The following is a 16,127-nucleotide window of genomic DNA, read 5'->3' on the forward strand; positions in this document are numbered from 1 at the left end:
GAAATGCCAATGGGACAGTCTTTGGGCATGGGCCCACCTAGCAGGGAAGCATCCGCAAGTTCCTTCCAACAGGAACAGGACAGAACAGTGGGAGGAGAAGTCAGCTCCTCAAGCCAGCAGAGAGAAGGTGAACTGAGCATCAAACAGCAGTTCATAGACATAAAGAGGAGGAATGAGCCAATAAAGATACAACTATACAATCATTTGTTGAAAATGGCTCCCACTAACCAGCAAAGACTGATGTCTGCGTATGATGTTAGTGAAGGCAAAATGATCATGAGTCATTTTTTGCCAGCTGTAGCACAGCCCCAGTCCCCTGCAGATTATATAAGGACCAATCTTGAGGTCCTTGCCAAGGACATCCACCCTATGGATAAAATTGAATTATACAAACAAACGGGTGAGATGGTGTATGCCTCCTTGGCAGACAAAACATTGGATAATTATAGGCTGGAGAATAGCCTTCATAATACGGCTGCCCAACTTGAGTTGGAGAGAGCATCCTCTCAAGCAAAGGACAACAGAATTAGGTCCTTAGAAGATATAATCATAGAAATTGGGCATGATCCCAAGGATATCAAGGGCATACAAGAGATATTGAAGTTGAGGGATGCAAACATGGCAGCTTTGAGGAGAAAGATCAAAATTCCAGCCACAATTCACCCTCAAACAGATGAAGTTGCCCAACAGAGGCATGATCAGGATGCCACAACTTTGCTGGTGTCTCTATATAAGCAGCTAATCCAGACTCAAGAAAAGCTAGGAGAATCAGAGGCTGCACAGGCATCATTACAAGCAGCTTTGAAGCAAAAAGAAGAAGGTCAGACCTCCCAGCCTCCTCCTGAAATAATTAACCTTGAGGAAGCTGCTCCAACTACTGTTCCTCCTCCTCAACAAACAGAACAGGCAGCACCATCCACCTCAGCACCACCAGCAACAACAGAGCAGGCCCCAAGCCTGGACATGCAAAAGCTGAGAAATGAGATCCAGGCCTTGGAAGCACAAATGACAGAATTAAACGAGGCCAGGGAGAAACTAGCCAAGGTAAATGAAAGATATGACAAGTCCAAGCAGACTGTGGCAGAAAAGGGCAGGGAAATAAAAACCCTCAAAGACAGGATAAAGGAGCTAGAGAAGGAGCTCCAACTGGATAAGGTAGTGGCTGAGATCAAGACAGTGCTATGGGCCAATATTGGCCAATCTATTACTGACCAATGGCAGTATATTGAGACAATTCATGAGCAGCTGGAGCTCATTGCAAAAGCACAGAAGGAGATTCAGAGATCAAGGGCAGCTCTAAGCAATATGCCTGAAGTTGCCACCAGGATGATAAATGTGCTCAATAATAGAACAAGTGCTCAGTTAGCAACTATGGGAATTTCTAACAGGACTGAGACTATTTTGTTGATAAAGAGGGTCCTTACACTGAGAAACTTAGTGCAGACATTGGAGAGAAGGACCCAAGACATGCAGACCGAGGTGAACAGATTTATGGACAAATTTGTGGTATTACAGAACAGAGGTCTCCCTGGCTTACTAAACAGTGCAGGAAGACTGCTTACCCATGAGCAGTATGCCAAGAGGGTCAATACATTCGCCACAAGTCAGATCACTGAAAGGCCCAACACCTCAGAGGAAACAGGGCCAGCTACAGGGCAAAGTCTCTACAACAGAGTGGAGAATCTATTCTTTATAATGAATGAAATTACACACCTGTTTGAAGTGCCTCCTAACTTCTATAAATACACAGAGGCAGATGAGACTATGGATGCAATTCTTAGGCATCAACTGCCCACACAGGAATGGTGGACAAAAGCAATACAGATGATCTTATAGACCAGGAAGCCATTCTTCAAGTTTTTCATCAAAAATACAAGGTGGCATGCACAGGAAAAGTTAATAAAATCAGCATGCATAAAAGGTGAAAGCTGAGCCAACTCAGCAGAACTTTCGGCCAGCAGGTCAAGATGGACAGCTACAGGTGACAGGGCCGAAAAGTTACAGCAGAGCATCCACAAAAGCGCATTTTCCAGCATTTAAAGCAGATCATTCCAACCGACTCAGTGGCCTCCAAAGGCCAAAATATCTTCTGACTGATAGAAATGAGCATTTATGTTGTATTAAAGGCAGCAATAACTTTCTATCTGCTGTTTTGTACAAAGTTGGTGAAATATTTATTTCTCAGATGACTCAACGCTTTGGATATTTTGTATTACCGTTTGTATATATTTGCCCCTCGCATAAGCTTGCAGGGGTTGTTGTTGATTTCTTTTGAAGAAGTTCCTATGCTGTAATCTTTGCAGAGTTTAATAACAGAAGTAATGGAATTTCTGAAGTTCTGAGTTGTTTGAATGCGTTCATGGTGTTTGTTGAAGTTGGCAGGATCCCTGTGCATCTCATATACAATAAGTTTTCTGTAACTCTCTTCGTTTTGTGTTTCAGTCTTTTGCAATCCATAAATATTTCTAAGTTCTAAGTATTTAGCAGCAAAGAAAAAGAATAGCCTTCAGGATTTATTCATGGAATACCCTGGGCTCAATCTATGTTGTTAATGAATGTTTTCCTCAGTTATAATCTTGATAAGTGTAATTCTTAATTGCTACACTTTCAGAATATATCTTTCACAGTGACCTTTGTTTCAGGAATTCAAGTTTGCTCCTGAGCAATATATTTCACTTTCACAGCATTAGCTTAATGGAGAATTCTTAATTTCTTTTCATTGGCTAAACATGCATCATCATACATCATCACTTAAGTTTTAAATTTGTATGTTGGGATACCCAATAGGCCCTGCAGTCTGAACATTCCCACTGAAGCATTTCAAACATTTCACAGCTCTAGACTCCATTGCCCAATGAAATACAATTGTCTAAACATTACATCTTAGTTATTGAAAGACATCCTTCAACCAAAACATAAACAAAAACCTGAGCATAATAGCTAGCCTAAAATACTATCATAACAGAGACAAATCATAAAGAGAGAGCCCTCTTCGATTACAGTTTGGCTAGAAACTGTAATCCAAAGATTGGTTAGTGGTTACCCCGGCCGTATTCCCTTGGGAGTCATAGGGAACAACCTGGGTGTTAACAGAACACAATTTCACGACACTGCCATTCGTTATGTCCCAAGCTGAACTCTACACCAATTCTCTTGCAATGTATGCAACTAGCTCTGCACTTTTTAATGCAATGCATTATTTTCTCATTCATCTTGGCAAGAGTCATGCTGAAGTAATTCAACTACCATGCAAAGCAACATGAAATTTCTGGTGTGTGATTTATATTTTAAATGTGTCACAAATTATAGACTACTCCTTATCTATAAACTAAAATAGAATTGTCTTTTCAAGATTTCTAGAACTATTGAAGTCTTCGAATTAGTTGAGATGATGATTAATTTTTTGCCTTGAAAATTGGGATTTTTTCCATTTCTCTCCGTTTGTCCCTTAATTGGTGATCTTCATACCTTTGAATTTGAATAAATATTTAATATATTATTTCTTTTCCATAAAATGCCCCAATGCTGCCACATATATTTTCATTACCCTGAAATTGTTGGATTTGACTTTTGTTGGTTGATTTCTTTCCTTCATATATGGAAACAAATTTCTGCCTCATAATACTCTGCCAATTGAATCCTTTGACTATTGATTCAATATCCTTTATTCTTACTCCAACAAAGCTAACAAATATCAAGACTTGAATTCTATCAGTTTCAGATAGTAAATAATAGAGAAAACTTGCAAATTGATGCCAACCGATCTCTTGTTAACATGAACTTGCACCCATCTCCTTCAAAAAATGTGAAAGGAAGATTAATCCAATTTGCCAGTGAACCATTAACATGAAAATATACTCCATATATAAATTTAACCCAGAAAACTGTGATGATAATTAAAACAGTTGCAAGAACTCCACCAACTGAAAAATAAGAAATAAGTACAAAAATAAAACCAACTATGAATTTACAATTTTTTCTTCACTTGACAAATTCTTTGAAGGTCACACTGAATCCTTTGAGTAGGGGTATTAAGACCATTTTTTTAAGAATATTGAGCATTGTTTGTCGCTGTTGTCCTAAAGAGTTGGCTGGCCTAAAGTGTGATGTTTATTGTTCTTTAATATTTGAATCCCTTCTAAATTGGAGAACTTCAAGAATTGAGCATTCATTGTTTGTATGCAATGTTTCTCTATCCCTGGTGCCCTATGTAGATTCCCTCGAAACCCTTGTTTGCTTCCTGAATTTCTTACTTAGATAATTATCTCACCTATTATGTGAGAAATCTCTCTATATATGAAATATTACACAAAGATAAAATTATTGAAACTTTAGCACACAACCCCTGATTATTGTTTCAGTGACAATCATTTAGCATCTAGCTTCTCTATATGAGGCCAAATCATCAAATTCCTGTTTTGATTTGATAATTTTTCTGTATACATTCTTGCAAATTTGTTGGCACAAATCTGGAAAATTATGGCGTTAGATAAGTAATCTTGGAACTGTTGTGTATTGGGCTATCACATTGATCATCAACTCACACCTGGACAACCATTTGACACTTGTGAACTTAGCAGTTCTACTCCAAAGTTTGAAATTTCCTTGGAAACATTTGGCAGTTCCTTGGACAAGTGTCATTCAAACACTTGGTTGTTCATTAAATTCTTGCGTGATGATATGCGACTTTTTGGAGATTCACATATCATATCATATGACAACATGAGGCCCACAGTTACATTGTCAAATTTGTACAGCGTTCACAACATCATTTCCATGGGGCGGTGAGCTTTGTCATTGATGTTTTTGTACTACAAACTAGAAGAATGTGGGGTTCTTGCTCAATAAATAGTGTAGAATATTTTCTTTTGACATTTCACCTTCTTTCTTCCATATTTGTCAATGAAGGGGACCCATGACAATAGTCTACTTGTAAATGCAACTATTTATTCTCTTTTAAAACTTCAGTTTTTAGATTCAACTTCCTAATATGTTTCCACATTTTTTGCAGACATTGAGACAACATGGAAAAGAAATGGAAGACTATTATGGGCCTTGAGGTGCAAGACCCTAAAGAGAAAATCATATTTTCTAGTAAAGATTTAGTTTGGTCTGAAGTATACAAGATGAACATGAATATTGACCGCGTTGCAAAAATTCCTAAACTAAGAATTAATGATTTTATTCAAGGAGAGGAATCGAATCCAGATGCTCCATGTTCCTTCCAGCATCGAAAAAGCAAAACTCCAAGCTCAAGGCCTAGTGCTGCCTTACTATGGGAACTGTAAGTATTTTAGAAAAGCCTTCTTTACATATTGATATTAACAATGCTTTATCATTTGTCATATGCGTTGACATTTCAAAATTTATTTTGTAGTTATACTTGCTCATATCGCCCAGAGGACAAGAGAGAAGAATGGAAAACCAAACCAAGGCATTCACTTGTCAAAAAGAGGGGTTGTCAGTGCCATTTTATTATAAAGGTCATGGTTCAAGATCCTGATGCTGCAGTAATAACATACAACATGTATGATCATGAAGATGGGCAAGGAAGGCCTTGTCATGGCAAACATGACACTTTACGTGATGATGGTCCTCAGAGGAAGCCAAGGCTTTCAAGAGACATGATTTCTTATTTAGAAAGTTGCTTTTTCCTTCAAGTGCCAATTGACTTTATTTGTAAAATGCATATTAAGAAATATGTTGACATACGTGCCACAGCTCGAGTTAGGGATTTTTTTTTACGCAGAAAAGATATTGTAAACATCTATAATTGTCTGACAAAAGAAAATCACCAACTGCATAGCAAAGATGAAATGAGTGTGAATATTTGGTATGAAAAACACCATAATGATTTCTTCTTCTACCAGAAGCCCAATGGTGGAGAGATCCATTTTATCGCTGGAATACAAACAAAATGGATGTTGGAAACTATGATCAAGTTATCCCGTAATAGCTTGATAGCCATGGACTCAACATTCAGTACAAATAAATATGGAGTGAGTATTTTTGCAATGATAGCTTTAATGAATCATTTTGGTTATAATGATTCAATATGATTATTGACTTAAAATTAACTTCATTTTTTTTTATATGACAGTATCAATTGTACACACTTGCGGTGTTTGATGAGCAACAAAATGGGGTTCCAGTCGCATGGGTGGTGATGTCACGTAATACATCACAAGATATAGCGGTTTGGCTGGAGCACCTCATGCATAGGTGTTTTCAGCTTCATCTTGACTGGAAAGTCAATGCCTTTATGGTTGATGATGCATTGGCTGAATCATTGCTTTGAGGTAACATCAATATTCTTATTTGACATTGCAAGTTGCATTCATTCTAAATATTTCTCACTTAAAATGAATTAATTTTGGCAGGAGAATCACCAGATGTGAAGTGATCTTGTGTATTTGGCATGTAAAGAGGGCATGGCTAAAGAATGTTAATCTGTTGGCCAGCAATTCAGAAAAAGCAAAAGAGATGTTTAATGCACTTGGTTATATCATGAAAAATGTTTCTAATGATGAAGTGGATAATGTAATCAATGGTTTTTCCACCAAATTTGCAACCGAGGAGAAGTTTTTGGACTATTTCCACAAGAATTGGGTTGCAGGTGAAAAGATGTGTAAGTTCGCATACTATTTTTTTTAGTTCATAAGTTTTTTATTTTATAACGACAAGATATATTTACTAGTTCAATTTTTACATTTAGGGATGTGGGTTAAAGGCTGCCGAGATTTTCCTCATGCAAATCAAGAGACAAATAATGTTGTGGAGTCATACCACGGTTATCTCAAGATAACCTTTCTATGTGATAGACGAAAGATATGTTCTCGTAGGATGGATTGGATATTATATACTCTAATAAAAAAATGTTGAGCCATGTTATCAATTCAAGGAAATTTTGAAAAAAAAAGGATATTTGAACAACCACAAGAAAAATATGCAACTTGAATCATCAATGGAAAAGGCTAGAAGAATTCCAGACAGTGATTGCAGGCCTCATGAGAGAATATCTCATGCTTATTGGGTGAGGAGTCAAAGTAAACCTAATAAGCAATATCTTATCATATGGCATCGCACAAATTTTATCACTTTTGATTGCCCATGGTCTATTCGTGGAAACATTTGCAAGCATGCCATAAAGGTAGATTGGTTACATTCCTCCTTAATGGATTCAAACCCTTTATTGGACCTTGATACCACACCTAATACATTGAATTCCCCTCCTGAGATAAGTATAGAGGCACCAAACCTTGATGTAGATACTAGCACAACTATTTTGGATGATGAAAATGTTGAAGACCTTAATTTGTTGAGAGAGGAGTTGTTTGGCTATCTAGACCTATTTTGGAATAGTCCTCCTTCTACTGTGAGCAAGACAAAACAATTGATTGATTTGGCTAAAATATTTGTGGATGATGTTAATGATCTTCATATTATGGATTATGACTTCACCCTTGGGTTGGGTACTTATGAGTCATCTTTGAAGAGGAAGAAGAGTTTCCTTAGTCCTAAAAAGAAAAATAAAAGAAGCAAAAAAAATGCCAGCTTGGATATTGATTTGAATGTCCCTGCATCTGAAGATGAACCATTTCAATTTCAACACCTCAACAAGCATGGTCGTCCTCGCTCTAACAATGCATCCTCTACTGTCCCAAGTAAGTTATATAGAGAGATTAGATGATATGTGTTTTCTCTTAATTGTGTGCATTGGTTGTTGTTGATGTTGTTAATGTAGTGTTTGAATGTTTGTAGGGGTGTACCATCCAAACATTGTGCCTTCACTTGAAGCACGTAGACAGAAGAACCATCGCTCTATTTATCACATGAGTCAAGGTGAATTTGATGGGACACCTAATGATGTAGTCTATATTCTTATGCCTCTATAAATTACCATCATATTATTTGCTCTGATGGAAATCACATTGTTATCTTACAAATACAACATCTTCTTCAATGGATTGCCCTCCATCCGAACATGATTGGCTCATTGACAACTCCCAAATTGGTGATTTGCCAGGTTTGTTGCTATGCTTTTTCTCTCTTAACTATGTGCACTGGTTGTTATTGATGTTGTTAATGTAGTGTTGGAATGTTTGCAGGGGTGCACCATCCCTCTTATTATCATATCAATCAAGGTGCATTTGATGGGACACCTAATGATGTAGTTTGTATTCTGATGCCTCTATAAATTAACATCATATTATTTGCTCTGATGGAAATTACATTGTTATGTTATAGATACAATAGCTTCTTCAATAGATCTCCCTCCATCCGAACATGATTGGCTCATTGACAACACCCAAATTGATCATTTTCCAAGTTTGTTGCTATGTCGTTTCTCTTATTTGTGTGCACTAGTTGTTGTTGATGTTGTTAATGTAGTGTTTGAATGTTTGAAGGGGTGCACCATCCCAATAATGTACCTTCACTTGAAGCACATAGACAGAAGCATCATCCCTCTATTTATCACATCAGTCAAGGTGCATTTGGCGGGACACCTAATTGACATAGTTTGTATTCTGACGCCTCTATAAATTAACATCATATTATTTGCTCTGATGGAAATTACATTGTTATGTTACAGATACAATAGCTTCTTCAATGGATCTCCCTCCATCTGAACATGATTGGCTCATTGACAACACCCAAATTGGTCATTTTCCAGGTTTGTTGTTATGCCTTTTCTCTTATCTATGTGCACTGGTTGTTGTTGATGTTGTTAATGTAGTGTTTGAATATTTGCAGGGGTGCACCATCCCCATGTTGTGCCTTCACTTGAAGCATGTAGATAGAAGAACCATCGCTCTATTGATCACATGAGTCAAGGTGCATTTAATGGGATCCCTAATTGATATAGTTTGTATTTTGATGCTTGTATTAATTCACATGATATTATTTGGTCTGATGGAAATTGCATTGTTATCTTACAGATACAAAAACTTCTTCAATGGATCAACCTCCATCCGAACAAGATTGGCTCATTGACAACACCCAAATTGGTGATTTTCTAGGTTTGTTTCCATGTTTATGCTCTTAGTTTTCTCTTAAATTGTGTAGTGGTTGCTGTTGCCATTGTTAATATGGTGTCTAAATGTTTGCATATTGAACCAGGACACAGAATAAACCAGCAGGGCTGAGGAAAAGACATAAATTTTAACCAACTTGTAGGCTTCTCAAACAATTTGTGAGAGAAAATCCTTCTTCTTCTTCTTTAATCTCCCACATACCAGCATTCGTGTCATGAATGCCATTGCAGTTGATGATGCTAGGATGTTGAGGATTCTTGGTGTAGTGACTAGCTTTTGTTAGGTGTGATTCTTATATATGAGGAGTTGCTTGTTAGGGTTTTCTTGGTTTCGCTGGCTAGGGTTTGAAATTGTTCCAACTTGTGATAAGTTGCAAGTATGTACATGTACTTCATCTTTTCTATATAAATAAAGTGTTTAAATGGTCCAATAATCGAGTATTTGCATATTTGATTATGAGCTTGTCTTCTCTTTCTTCATTGGGTAATTTCCAACACTTTTTTTATAATGACAATTTCACATGACAGAATGCAATAAATCATTATATACAACAAAGACTGCAATGCCTCTTGCACCTGAAGCACTTCTTATATAAAAGGGAAGTAGTTGAATGTATGGTATATGTAGACTTGAAGATGTGTCTCTTTGACAACACTTTTTTTGTTTTTGGTTTAAAAATAAATCAACTTTACCAATACATTTATTAATGGTTATTGTTGTGCATGCTCATATTTCTTCAAAATGGAGTTCTTCAGTGGTATTTTCTAAAATAAAATTCATGTGTCTATACAAAAACGAGTTGTTGGACCTATACATAATTTTTAGGCAAATTCAAACATTTGAAGGTGACATATGCATACTCCTATGTATGCATTGTCCATGTGGAAGGTGTTGATACTATTGATATTTTATCTTAATTAAAGCAACACTTATATGTAGTCATATATATCTTATTTGCTCACTGATATTTCTCAATCTATCCCACAATTGTTGGCTGCCCCATGGGTTATCAGTGGTATGTGTATTTTCATCATTAATAAAAGTGATCCTGGCATGTTCAAAAATATTGCTACCATATGGATTTTATGTTATTTGTGTTATATTGAAGTCTCTTTGGCATATATGTTCATTGTACCTTCCTATTTGCAGATAAAAGCTCAAACAGTCACCTACAACAGTATGTAAACCAACACTTTGACAAAATATCAAAATGGATATAATCGTATAAACATATAATATCAGTGGTCATATTTCTTTAGGATGGAGTTTTTTTGTGGTACTTTCTAAAATAAAATTCATGTGTCTATACTAAAACAAGTTGTTGGACAGTGTTCTGCAAAGCAGAATCTGTGTTAAATAATCAAGCTCAAAGCAATTGGATTAGCACAAGAAACATTCTAGGTGTTATTTGATAAAAGGGAAAGCATGTGTGTTCAATTGTTTAAAATAGTTTCCAAAAGTAGACAATGACATCGATGAAGATGAACACAAAGAAAAAGTAAGACAGCAAGACTTGGGAAATCAAAATTAAGCATTCAAATATGTACATCTAAAAATGTTGATATTTGATTTGGTGATCCTCTCACATTGACTTGTTTAAGGTATGGTACAAAGGTTCCCGTCCATATTTCCCTTGTTTGGGCTTGGGTGTTTCTTGGCTTCAAAAAAAGTGAGAACTAGTTGAAGGAACTTTTTAATGTGTTGTCGAAGCAGGGGAGGCTAACTGTGATGCCATTCTTCCCATGTTCTTCTTTGTTGAACAGCCTAGCAAACCCAATGTTTGTGCCTTGATTCTAAGCACTGCGATTGCCTGAAATAAGCTAAGGGGAAAACAGAGTGAATAGGGGGGCTCCTTGTTGCACAAGTCTGCCACTTTCATTTCAACCTTTTGGACTTGGACAGTGTTCTGCAAGTGAATATTTACACAGATCAGGGTACAGACATACCAATAAAAAAAATGTTCAGTTTGTGCCTTGCTACGAAGTGCTTCATTTCTTTTGTTCCAAATCAAATAGAGGAGTTTGATCCTAAGAAGCTGCCACTTTGCTTTAAATTCAACGAACAAAGGGAGTTTGTCACTTGTTAAGGTGATTTTCTAGGAGATGCCTATTGGTAGTATCTGGCTACAAAGTTTAGATCCAATTTCGGGTGTCATATATCTTCTCATTGCAGCCCACAAGTTATATATCTGAACTGTTAAGTTTTAAGAAACTAGAAATGCAAAGTCTCTGGTTCAACTGTTTCATGGAAAAAAAATTAGCAACTAACAATCGACATGCACACATTCTCAAAATAAGTGGCGTGCTCTGGAAAATCTTTGTTTGTTCAAGGTATCCAACACGAAATTGTGAAGTCGTTGTTGAAAATCCTGCCAAATTATTTTTCTTTGCACCTAGAAGCTACACATTACATGCTGGCATTTTAGCCAGTGAAGAGAGACCCCCTGCAATACCCATCAATTTCACTGCAACCCCACTCCGTGCAATAACAGACAAATTGGGGGCAATGTATCCCATCCTACTCTCAACGAAATCCAAAACCTTCTTTTTTGTTACATCAAGTGTAAGCGATCTATCACGGGCATCTAAAGTCTTTTGCAAGTTTTCTTATGATAGAGGCTTACCACTAGTGGTAGATGCAGTGACAGAAACAACCATAATGATTGCCGAAGGTAAAAGACCCTCAAGATCAACCAAAGTTAAATCGATCTCATTTCCAATTTTCTTTACAACTAGAGCATAATCAATTGGATGGTGTACAAGAGATTCTAACTCAGGAAACTTCAACCATGAGTGTAACGACTTATGATGGTTCTACTTATCTTGTCATGAATTAATTGCTTAACTAGGTGAGATACATTGGATTAGGTGTTGCATTTGGGTTGTTGGTGTGACAAGGGGTTTGGGGGGCATTATGGTTGGAGTTTGTTGGCACAAGACTCATATAAGTTAGTTGAGTATGAAATTATTTGGTGTGGTAGTGATTGCATGCCCATAATGCATGAGACAACTTTAGATTGGCATGTGACAGCAATACATGTGAGATAATTGCATTAATGGAAAATGTAGAAATTTAGGTGAAGTTGGAGTTGGTGGTTTAATGAAGGCAAGAAGTGCATAGACATAGCTAGATGTGTGGTGACCAAGGTGAGACCATTTTGTAAGAAAAACCTTGGCCACATTTGTTTGGGTTAGACAGGCCCACTGGTAGACCATTGTGAAGATGAAATTCTGTGAATCAGCAAGTTCAAGTTTTTCATATTACCCTTCATAAAATTTTATAAATCTTCTATTCTTGATCACATTGGAATGTCATAGTTGCCAACCAATCTCTTTCTATTTTCAAGCTTCAAGGCTTCTCTGTCATTGGTGGCTTCTTTGTGAGTTCTTTTAGGTAACCATCTAATCAATGGTGATTGGTTGAAAAAGAGAATCCCTTTTGATATCCTCTCCCTAGAAATGCAGGCGGAGGTAAGTAGAAGAGAAAGGAAGGTCCTAAACATTCACATGTTCTATTCCAATAAGTCAGGATTACATGCCACTTTGCTTTAAATTCAACGAACAAAGGGAGTTTGTCACTTGTTAAGGTGATTTTCCAAGAGATGCCTATTGGTAGTATCTAGCTACAAAGTTTAGATCCAATTTCAGGTGTCATATATCTTCTCATTGCAGCCCACAAGTTATATACCTGAACTGTTAAGTTTAAAGAAACTGGAAATGCAAAGTCTCTCGTTCATTTTTTTCATGGAAAAAAATTAGAAACTAACAATCGACATGCACGCATTCTCAAAGCAGGTGGCGTGCTCTGGAAAATCTCTGTTTGTTCAAGGTATCCAACACAAAACTGTGAAGTCGTTGTTGAAAATCCTACCAAAATATTTTTCTTTGCACCTAGAAGCTGCACATTACAAGCTGGCATTTTAGCCAGTGAAGAGAGACCCTCTGCAGTACCCATCAATTTCGCTGCAACCGCACTCCGTGCAATAGCAAACAAATTGGGGGAAATGTATCCCAACCTACTCTCAACAAAATCCAAAACCTTATTTTTTGCTGCGTCAAGTGAAAGCGCTCTATCATAGGCATCTAAAGTCTTTTGCAAGTTTTCTTCTGATAGAGGCTTACCACTAGTGGTAGATGCAGTGACAGAAACAACCATAATGGTTGCCGAAGGTAAAAGACCCTCAAGATCAACCAGAGTTAAATCGATCTCATTTCCAATTTTCTTTACAACTGGAGCATAATCAATTTGATGGTGTACAAGAGATTCTAACTCAGGAAACTTCAACCATGAGTAAAGGGATAACCATGAGTGTAACGACTTATGATGGTTCTACTTATCTTGTCATGAATTAATTGCTTAACTAGGTGAGATACATTGGATTAGGTGTTGCATTTGGGTTGTTGGTGTGACAAGGGGTTTGGGGGGAATTATGGTTGGAGTTTGTTGGCACAAGACTCATATAAGTTAGTTGAGTATGAAATTATTTGGTGTGGTAGTGATTGCATGCCCATAATGCATGAGACAACTTTAGATTGGCATGTGATAGCAATACATGTGAGATAATTGGATTAATGGAAAATGTAGAAATTGAGGTGAAGTTAGAGTTGGTGGTTTAATGAAGGCGAGAAGTGCATAGACATAGCTAGAGGTGTGGTGACCAAGGTGAGACCATTTTATAAGAAAAACCTTGGCCACATTTGTTTGGGTTAGACAGGCCCACTGGTAGACCATTGTGACTTAGATGAAATTCTGTCAATCAGCAAGTTCAAGTTTTCATATTACCCTTCATAAAAATTTATAAATCTTCTATTGTTGATCACATTGGAATGTCATATTTGCCAACCAATCTCTTTCTGTTTTCAAGCTTCAAGGCTTCTCTGTCATTGGTGGTTTCTTTGTGAGTTCTTTTAGGTAACCATCCAATCAATGGTGATTGGTTGAAAAAGAGAATCCCTTTTGATATCCTCTCCCTAGAAATGCAGGCAGAGGTAAGTTGAAGAGAAGGGAAGGTCCTAAACATTCACATGTTTTTTTCCAATAAGTCAGGATTGCTTCTATTCACAATCAAGGCTCTGGATGGACTTGGTCTTGATGTTAAGCAAGCAATCTTAAGTCGCCTCAATGGATTTTCACTAGATGTATTTCGAGCAGAGGTAATATAATGTTTCAATTGATTATCCATTAAATTGCAATAGCTCCTAGTCTAACTCTATTATTTTTCACATTGTGATCAACAATCCACTGGGGAAGATGTTACAACAAAGGAGATCAAAGCATTGCTGCTGCAGATTGCAGACAATTAAGATGGACTATAGTAAACATAACTTGTTACACATCTTCAAATGCCCCTTCTACTAAAAACCATAATATCATTTCAATCAGAATTCAGAACAGAACACATTGAATTCCCATGGTGGAAGCCCTCTCTCCATAGGGATTCTGATATAGAAGATGAAGCAGAGTTACATTACATATTAGGTTGACAATACTCTGAGAACCTGTGCCAGGGGTTGGTTGAGACAGCCTTGAAGCTATCCACATATCAAATTGTTTAGAGTATGTTAGTATAGTCATGTTATAGCAATCTGAATTGATAACCCTTTGTGTACTCGTGAAGGCCGACATTTTGGCAGTTTGTTTCCATGTTACACATCACAATGAACATTTACTCACAGAAGTCTAGTTGTAGGATTAATACCTGTGATCCTTATTCCAGCAGAAATTATGTAGTAGCAATCATGGCAGAAACAAATATTTTGTTGTAGCCCTTTAAATTTCCAGATTTAATTTATTGATCTCAATCTACTATAACAAACAGTTTTAATAGACCTGCTGAGTTTGGCCTGGTGTTGCGGGTCAAACCTGGCCTACTGTTTGAAGGCCTTGGTGATTCAAAGCAATTTTGACTTTGCAGGAACTGTTTGAACAGTGAGTATGTGCTGGTGTCTGATGGGTTGTTAATGAGTTTGACTCATTGCCCAGTCAGGAAAACCTTCTTGCCTCTCTGTAAAGCCCCAAAAGTTAATTTTTAAACACAAAGTGTGAATTTTTTTAAATATTTTTGTGCTTTCCTATTTTCAATAGCCAAGTCAAACTTGGAAACTTTGCCTCACAAAGTTTGTTGGGTTTTTTTCAATGATCCATTCAACTTCTTTGTTATATGTTGTCAAGCATTAACATGACTGTTTTAAATATTTTAACTTCTTTTCAATGACCTCTCATTGCTTAATATATAAATCATATTAATGGTTTCCATGCACTAATATTTGGTTCTTGTTCATCTCACACATGGTAAATACTTGTGATGGGATTCCTTAGCATGTTCTGGGTTAGAAAATTCAATATTAGCAAACTAGAGCTTTCAGTGATTGACCTCCTTAGTCAAAAGAAAGGAACATCAGAGGGCACAGTGTCTGATAAAGGGTTTAAAATAATCAGAGGACCGGTTGGTCTTTACCAAAGCATGAATACCATAACTTGATCTTATTTTGAACTTTCATTATAGTTGTCATGGGTTATAGTGTATTTGAATTGCAGTCTTAAAAAACTCTATTATGCAGATGTTGAATATTTGATCAAACTATATACAATTTTTATTTGGAAGAGTGTATTACTGCATTTTTGTTTTGCTGCACTTTATTATGGGTTCATAATACAAGTTTTATCTTGTTTAGATTGGGTCGTTGGTTCCAGATAGCAATTTATGTGCTGGATGGTGGCACTTACAATGTCTAATAGATAATTTCTAGACTAATGGTTGTCTGATTATGTGCTCCTAAGTTTCAAGAACACGGTTATGGTTTTTCCACTTCTATTATGGTTCCAAGAAGTTTGCTTAGCATTATGAATTGTGATATTCTAAGAGGTTTGCCTGGTCATTTTAGAAGTAGTTGGTTTCTTTCTTTTCATAGTCTCCCTAATCCTCTATTCACTGCATATTCCTTAAAATTCAATCACTCCTACAAGAATCTCGTTGTGTGTGTGTGTGTGTGTATATATATATATATATATGGTCTTCTGTTGACATAGACTTTATATTGGCCACTTGATGAGTTAGTTTATGAGCGACTGGGCTACAAGGCCTAAAGAAAA

This window comes from Pinus tabuliformis, chromosome 1_1 (genome assembly GCF_031772625.1).
Source record: "Pinus tabuliformis cultivar Carrire ecotype Pingquan chromosome 1_1, CPIR1, whole genome shotgun sequence".
In the NCBI taxonomy this organism is placed as follows: domain Eukaryota; kingdom Viridiplantae; phylum Streptophyta; class Pinopsida; order Pinales; family Pinaceae; genus Pinus; species Pinus tabuliformis.